The following is a 9,414-nucleotide window of genomic DNA, read 5'->3' on the forward strand; positions in this document are numbered from 1 at the left end:
CCTGAGACTGGAGTTGGCTACCCCTGGTCCAGACTGTCAGCAATCCCGGACAAGCTGGGCTGCTGCACTTGTGCTGCCTGCTGGGGACTCTGGGTGGTGATCTCGCAAGCACTTTTGGGGTCCATTTATCATATATTTGCGGTTAGCCGCAAATATTAAGTATCCCTCAAATGTATGTGGGACCACAGCAGGAATCCCTAATTTCCCTCTTCAATCCCTCCTGCCCCACTTGCAGCCTTATACCCCATCAATTTCTACGGGGGATGCGATGTTGCCCGATGTATCAATATCGGGCAACATCGCATTTGGTCCTGGGGTTACCGCCATTCTGAGATGGTGGTACCTAAGTGTAGCCTATGGGCTACACACCACACTGCTGACCTGGCAGTACAGTCAGCAGTGTGGTGTGTAGTCTCTTGATACCTGGCAAAGCCCCTGTCCCTAGGTCTGCAGGGACATACATACTGCTGAAAGATTTGCATATTGCAATGCGATCCTGGGCGGTAAATCCCACCCAGATTGCATTAAATATGATAAATGGGCCCGTTATCTTCTGTACACCAGTGACTCTACCCAAAGAGCTGCAGGAGTTAATTTTGGCATCAGTATTGTTAATATTACCAGGGCTGCTGAGAGGGGAGGGGGGGGTACTAATTACTCGGGCCCAGGCTTACTGGAGGGTGCCGGCAGGGGCCCTGGTCTGACCCCTCCCTCCTCTGTCTCTCCTGGACAGCAGCAGCACACATGTACTGCTGTGCTGACAGCAGACTCAGCATGAGTGTCTCACTGACAGCGTGAGAGCTGATGCGGAGCCTGCTGTCAGCACAGCACATGCTGTAGGAATGTGCTGCTGCTGAGGGGGGGGGGGGGGGGGGGGGGACAATAACACTCCCCTTTCGACTTTAAAGTGTGTTTTCATTCCACTAAACAGTTTGGGGGTGTGGCCTCCCGCAAGTAGGTATACCTCTCGGCTGTCCTGAATATTACCCACCCTATTACCCTCTCTGCCTCTCCTTATCATCCTCTGCTTCTCCCACCACCCTATCACCATCAGCCTGTCCCCACTACCCTTTCATCATCAGCAGCATCTCCCCTGACACTCTCTGCCCACAGACACATCTGTGAAGCCTCTGAGCAGTGCTGCTGGCATCAGAGAGGAGTTTAAATGGGGCACAGATACATCCTGCTGCCCGGGAAGGGGAGCTCAAGGGAGATGAGATCATATGCGACTTCTCCCCTCTAAGAAGTTGCTTAAATGTATGGGGGGCTTCAAAAGTACACCAGGTCACCTCACAATATTGCAAGCATACTTGCCTAGGTCTTGTTTACTGACTAAGCATACTTGCCTACCTGACCCTCTCCATGAGGGAGAAAATGCTCTGTTCCTGGACCTCCCTGGTAATGTATTATTGCCATCACCTGTGGGGAGCTAGGAATTGATAAGAAAGGTGTTTCACCACAGGTGATGGCAATGCAATACATTACCAGGGAAGTCCAGGAACAGAGAATTTTCTCCCTCATGAAGAGGGTCAGGTAGGCAACCATGATTGCAAGTAAATAATAATTCGAATCACCTGTCAGTCAGTAATAACTACACCTGTGCGGCAGCAAGGCTTTATTGAAACCATGCACTCTTCATGTATCCCAGGGACTGGATTTGGGGAGAACAAGACTAGACTAATAGGATACATACCATATCAACAATCAGAATATCTCAAAACTTTGAATTGCTGCTTCTGGTATATTAGGGGCATCAGCAGTACAACTGCACTCATCATGTACACAGTATCATTGCTGGCAGGCATATTATGCTGCAAGTAACATTTCACACTTACCGCATACTTGCCTACCTGACCCTCTCCATGCTGGAGAAAATGCTGTTTCTAGACTTCACTGGTAATGTATGATTGCCATCACCTGTGGGGAGCTAGGTAAAGGTGTTTCAACACAGGTGATGGCAATCATACATTACCAGGGAAGTCCAGGGGCAGAGCATTTTCTTCCTCATGGAGAGGGTCAGGTAGGCAAGTATGACTTAAGCCGTGTACATACGGCAGCGATAGGGGCTGATATCGCTGGGAATATGGTTGCTGGCGACCATATTGCCAGTGATGTAAGTGAGCCGGGTGAGTGCTCCCATTCTAATCGTTGCGGCCATCTGATTACCTCTGCGGCACCACCGGCAGAGGTTCCCTTTCATCAGCGACCATCTCTGGTCGCTGATGAAAAGGAGACACTGAGCAATATACTGCTGAGCAATATATCTCCCCCGTGTGTACACACCTTTACCGACATCCTGGTGTTTCTATTTAGGTTCAACCACTTTCCTGCCAGAACACTGTAACATTGCTCTCAATCTAGCATTCATTTTATTACCTAGTTACAAGAGGCGCCAGTGGACACCTGTGATAAAGGGTTTTCACTAACTAAATGAATCCTTAAGCTGGCCATACATCAGAAAGATCGATCTTAAGATCGATTGCGCTCATGATTGTGTACAATTTCCCTTGAAATCCCCGGCAGTCCTTGGTGGTTTTTGGACACACAATCTACACACAGTCGATCATACAATCAATCATACAATCCATCTACTGCATGATTGTGTACACAAGATGTGCACACAATCTGCATACAATCCATCTTACAATCAGTCATACAATCCATCTGCTGATTGATTGTATGATTATGTACATAAGATGTGCACACAATCTGCATACAATCCATCTTACAATCAGTTGAGATTGTATGATTGGGTACAATATCTTTCTGATGTATGGCCACCTTTAGTTTTTGATAGTAATCAGACATTTTCCCAACCAGAACTTCTGAGTTTCCAATATAACTATTTTTAGTCACCTGGTAATTTTCGGTGCCTGTTTTCCCACTTCCAATCACCTAGACTGTATCAATTAAGAGATAATGAAAATACCTTTAGATCAGCAATTATAAAAGCTCTGCTTATTGCAACTGGAAATTCTAATCGGAAAAAGCAGGTGCAGGATATTGTAATGTAGTTGAAATGTGTCACATTGGCAGAACTCTAATGAGTATTAATAACCCCACATCCACCTGCACAATGACCCTGCTTCTAAATGTTTTCTCCTCCAGCTTACAGTGACTGCTTATAAATCATCCCTGCTTTAGATCAGCACTTATGACTCATACTAAGGTTTGCCCATAGGCAACACCTGCCTCTAGGCAAATTTAATAGCCTTGCAGCTGGTAAGTCCCCAGCTCCAGAATACATACCATCTCAGCAGCTGCATCTGTAAGGTAGTTTCTCTAGAGAGCACTAAGCTCAGAGGTGTTTGCCTTGGCTGAGCTCTGCAACAATCATACTAAAGCCTACTAAGCAGGAAAGGTGCATTTCATTAGCATAGGAAAAAATGTAAAAACACCACAAACAAAAAAAAAAACCCTTTGCATAAATGTTGAAGCTTTAAATAATGGAAGAATCAAGAGACAGACAGCATGTATTGTATTACCTCTTAAATATAAGCAAATCACATGCAATACAACGCTACTGATCATGCGTGTGTGCATTTTAATTTTATGTATGGTAATATAAACCTGTACATATTTGAAATAAAAGTGGTCTTAAGCAACTTGTGACTGCTAGAGCATGCTGGGATTTATAGTTCCCCAACAGCTGGAGCACTACAGGTAACCTGCTTTATAGGCACATCATTCTTTGGTTACTGTAAAGTCAAAACTATGGATCTGGTACAGTATTTAAATGTATGCAATTGATACTTTAGCAAAGCAGAGCCCTTATCGATTCAGCAAAAAATTAGAACTTCCACAAGGCCACATCCACAACTTCCTAAACATGCACCAATCCTAAATTCAGTGTTGGATTGGGACGTGATGAGCCCACCGAGGAGTGCAATTATAGGCACCCTTGTTTAGGGGTGTTGCTCATCTCCCGAGGGGGTGTGGCCAGCTCCATCAGAGGTTTGGCTAACCATTAGCAGTACATGTCCTGGGCCCTATAAAAATATATAACAAATACTGCCAGTGCATGGATGATGTACCAGATTAATAATGTCAATGTACTGTACAAAATATGCCCTAGTCCCAAGTGGAGGAAGGGTCCCAGCCAGTGGGGCCTACCGGTGGTTTCCACTGTACCTGTGGGCCAGTCCAACCTTGCATAAGTACCTTGTATAATCCCAGTGTGAGAACATTGCCACAAATTACTGCAATAGCAGACAAGGATTATTGGGGCACGTTGCTAAATGTGTATGAGAGCTCTGCTGTAGACAGCAGGAACATACTTCAGGTATGGATCATTGGATAGACAGCAACTAGGTCGACATGCAAGAAGGTCGACAAGCATTAGGTCGACATGGGTTTTTCACCTATTTTGTCCTGAATGTCGACAGTCGTCATGGACCGTGTCCCCTCACATAGCTCGCTGCACTTGGCACAACTTGGCACACTATTTTATTCTCCCACCATGCCCTAGTGGATGGTAGGGTATGAAATACCGCCTGTCAGCACGTCGGCTCAAAAATACCATAAAAAACCCCATGTTGACCTTTTGACTGTCAACATAGTTGCTGTCTATCCAATGATCCATACCCGAAGTATGTTCCTGCTGTCTACAGCAGAACGCTCATACACATTTAGCAACCTGCCCAATAATCATGTGATCTGACCTTCAGTCATGTCAACCTTCATACATGTTGAAAAAATAGGATAGGTGTGTACCCAGCGCTGAATGGACAGGTGCAGCTGGTAGTTTGCAAGGGGTTAACGCCCTAACCCAAATTGGAATACATGTAACAAAAATAATTTGCAATTAACCAGCGCTTTGTAGATAATGCATGTAAATTATCTGTAATGTAGCATCTCTATTTTCTGCATGTGACTCTTCTGGGTATAGATTAGAAGTGAATTTACAGTGCACTTCAATTCAGGTGTGCCCAGAACGGTTTCTTTAAGGTAAACTTCACAGTGCAGGAAATACCAACATGAATTCAACTTACATGGAAATTCGCTCTCGCGTGCACATAAGTGGTTTCTTTATCAATAGATGGTCGTAGACATCAGGAAACAGGTAAGAAGGTTTATTACATAAAGGATCCACGTATCCACACGACAAACAACGGTAAAAAAGGTGTCCAGATGGAAGCAGTGACTATTAGCGGGTGCCGGCGGCTTCTCCCTCCGTGCAAGGCGTGCTGCAGACAACGCCGGGGAAAGAGGGTAGTGACGCTGCCGAGGTCCGTCCCGCTGCTCCTGCTGATTGGTATTGCGGCTCGATCAACGCATTTCGGATATTAAGTATATCCTTTTTCAAGATCCTTCATACATGTTGACCTAATGCTTGACTATCTAGTGAACATATCCCCATACGAAGGGATAGGGAAGCTCTACTTAGTATTGTCTCTTTAGTTTGGCTTTTGAGCCTAATAGTAGGATCTGCGTGAGGCCAACTTGGATTACCAAAAACTTGAATGGATTACATGGCTACATGTTCCCAGATAGTCCCACATTTTGGAGTGTTCATGATGAACTGAACAGGTTAATTGGATCAGCACCATTGATATCATTCACAGATCCATTTTGGGACATTTAATTAAACCCGCTACCCAAACAGAACTGTAGCAATTCCGTAGGACCACATGAGAGGAGCATGCTACCATGGGTAGAGGAGCAAGGGCTGTGCATCTTGATTTTTGGTAAAAGTATTAGATAATTGGTGATCAGTAAATCTCAGCTCGGGAAAGCAGTATGATATGCGCATACAACATAGGCAGCTAACCTGTTGAAGACAAAATTGCCATCCATCTATCAGCTCACCTGTTGTACTGTACCGAGGACATCCTGTGCTCACTCTGGGCCAGATGTATCCAGCTTCAAAAATTATCAAATGGAGAGTGATAAACAACCAGTCAATTAGCTTCTATCTGTCATTTTTCAAACCCAGTCTGTAACATGACAGGTAGAAGCTGATTGGTTGGCTGTTTATCACTCTCCATTTTATCACTTTTAGAATCTTGATACACCTGGCCACTGACATTAAAGCACTGGGTGAATAAAAAGGGGAACTTAATTGCCCCCATCCAGACTGCATCTACATTAGAGCTCTGACTGCTGGAGAAATGACCAAAGACGATTACTATAAAACTTGTATTGTGAAGCAGTAAATCTTTATTACAACTGTCCTTTGGCAGTTTGGCTAGTGCTAAACTAAACACAAAAGTTTAACAAACGTTAAGCCCTGAATGTGCCCTTTTTTTTCATTAATGCAACAAGGAAGGGGGGGGGGGAATACAGTGTCAAAAATAGCCCACTCACATAAAGGGAGATTAAGGCTCTTAAAAATCCTGCCTAGTGCTTTTTGCCTAAAGGACATGTGCACATTGTGATGTTACAGCAGGGCTCCTGCAGCACTACAAGAAAAAATAAATAATAAAGACCCTCTAAAGGGAAGAGGCTTTGGGCCTCTCCATCATAACATTGGGATTAACACAGCTTTGGCTCTGATTAAAGCTTCATTGGACAGCACAATGATATAAATGCAGCCAAAGTACTGTGATGGCAGAAAGAAAATAAATATAACGGCAGTTCTCCTCACAAGAACTTTGATCAATTTTACAATTTAAAAAATATGGGCAGAGTTAATAAATTGATGCTTAAAAACCCCTTTAACATAAGTTACGGCAGGTTATTGCAATTGGAAAAAATCAATGTGGATACACAGAGGGAGTGCAGGATGCTATCATACATTGATATGGGTCACATTAACAGATCTGAATCATTCTGCAATCAGTATAAATATGCAGTCTTCCATTTCTTGCAATGACGGTATATAAATCAAACCTGCTTTATATTGCTCACTGAATGAGTGCCTCATAGGCAGTGACACTCTTGGCACTCAGGATAAATCATGCATAGAAAATAAGAATCATCCAGTCTCCAACGGTCAATTTTGGAAAATGTATTTCAGTTATTTTAACAAAAACAACCCCCCCCCCCCCCCCACACACAAAAAAAACCTGCTACCTGCAGTAAACCTCAATTGTTAGAGCACTTGTAAAACAGTGGGTGGCATGCTGTTTAAGATAACATGTAAGACTAATTTTCATTTAGGGAGCAAAAACCATCCCAGATGATGAAGGGTGCAAAGTGCAGCTGCTGCAGTGCTTAAACTCCAGCAAAGACACACAGCACTTCCCAGCCAAATCCAGACTAAGCACAAAAGTGCTCGCTAACCTATAGGGCAGCAAACACTGGTGCCAGATTTGATTGCTGTGAAGGGCGGTTATCGACTTGCCGCTTTAGCTAGGCTGAAATATTCACCCACAATTGAATTCCTCCGATAGGATCCAATTAAGACTCTCCAAAGCCAAAATAAGGTGAGCAGGAATCACATATATAGCCCCGTACACACGCTCGCGACATATCGCTCAGTGTTCCATTTGCATCAGTGACCAGTAATGGTCATTGATGAAAAAGAAACTGCCGGGGGAGCCCGGCAGTGGAAATCAGCTGGTCACAGGAGCGATCACAACGGGGGAAAAACAGGAGCGCGCATCCGGCAATATATCGCCGGTGCACACTCCCATCGCGGCAATATGGTCGCTCAGAGACCTATTGCCCACGATATTAGACATAATCGCCCCCGTGTGTACACAGCCTATACTGGGGCTGTCTAAGATCAGACATCGTCGCCACTTCCATCAGTATATTTCCCCAGTTAGCAAATATATAGGGGTTCCTCCTTGGTTTGGTCTCCTTTCCCTGTATATTACCATTGGCAAGTAAGGTAGAGATTGAGTCACCGACATTTAGCTTGCCATTTCTGCAATCCTGGTGGCTGGCACGCCGGGAAAAGTGAATGAGTATCTCACATGTTTGCACATCCATTGCTGTGAACGGGGCGCCGAGAGCCAGCTGGATGACAGCGCCTCCATCTGTAGCATTAGTGGAGAATGGAATGCAGTAAGCACTGAAGCAGGAATGGCAGTACAGATGGGGTAATGGTTAGCATTACTGCCTCAAAGCACCAAGGTTATGCATTAGATTCCCATCATGACCCTAACTGTGTGGAGTTTGTATATTCTCCCTGTGGGTAATCCCACTCTCTAAAAATATACATTAGGTTACTATGTTTAGAGGAGACTAGATTGATAAACAATATACTTTCACGGCTCCCATCGCATGCCATATGTAGTGGCATGCGATGGCATGAGATTTTTGCAGTTTTAAGATTTTTTTTTAAAATCGCATGCGATGGGATGCGATTTTTAACAGAAATGCATCCAAATGCATTGAAATTAGTATCAAACATGTTCAATGGCCCCCAAATGTCATTTTTCAGGCTGTACCACCACCACTACTATCAACGCGAACCCGAAGCGTGGCGAGCGGCGTCGGTACGCGTCCTACGACCTTTTCATACCCCCACTATCCACATCGGCGTGGAGTTGAGAATAGAAAGTGTGGCGAGCGCAGCGAGCCACAGAGCCCGAAGCGTGGCGAGCCCCGCAGACACCTGTGAAGCCTGCGAGGGGACGCGTATACTTGTGAAGGTATCAGTGTCCGCTTGCCACGCTTCGGGCTCGGTGGCTCGCCACACTTTCTATTCTCAACTCCACGCCGACGTGGATAGTGGGGGTATGAAAAGGTCGTAGGACGCGTACCTCCGCCCCTCGCCACACTTCGGGTTCGCGTTGATAGTGGGGGTGGTACAGCCTCAAAAATGACATTTGGGGGCCATTGAACATGTTTGATACTAATTTCAATGCATTTGGATGCATTTCTGTTTAAGATCGCATGCGATTTTTTGCTATGCGATGGACATCGTGGGAGCCGTGATTGTACACAAGTACCGAGCCACTTAGCCAATCAGCCCCAAATCTCCCATTTAAAGTGACAGAAGATCGTGGGGTGAGATTCAATTGGTGTTTTTAGTGTGCTGATAAAGCAGCTAAACCCAAGTAAAGTAATAGAGCAACAATAGAATGACTGTTGGGCACCATCTGCTGGCGAGGAAACAAATGCATTCCCCCCCCCCCCCCTATGTTTTTATGTAAATAGGGACAGGATATCATATTGGACCATAAATTTAATCCAGGTAACGCCTCAGGTTCCCCCTTCCATTTACATTTGTAAATATGGTTATCTCTAGACTGCTGAGGAGACCATGGGCCCTAAAGCCCCTTACTAACTAAAGCCCCGTACACACGGAGGATATATCACCGAGTGATATATCGCTCACAATGAGCGATATATCGCTCAGTGTCCCGTTTGCATCAGCGACCAGAGATGGTCACTGATGAAAAAGAAACTGCCGGGGGAGCCCAGCAGTGGAAATCAGCTGGTCGCAGGAGCATGTTCCTGCGACCAGCGATCACTACGGGGAAAAAACAGGAGCGCGCACCTGGTGATATAATTGCCAGT

Source organism: Crinia signifera, chromosome 6 (genome assembly GCF_055691185.1).
Source record: "Crinia signifera chromosome 6, ASM5569118v1, whole genome shotgun sequence".
In the NCBI taxonomy this organism is placed as follows: domain Eukaryota; kingdom Metazoa; phylum Chordata; class Amphibia; order Anura; family Myobatrachidae; genus Crinia; species Crinia signifera.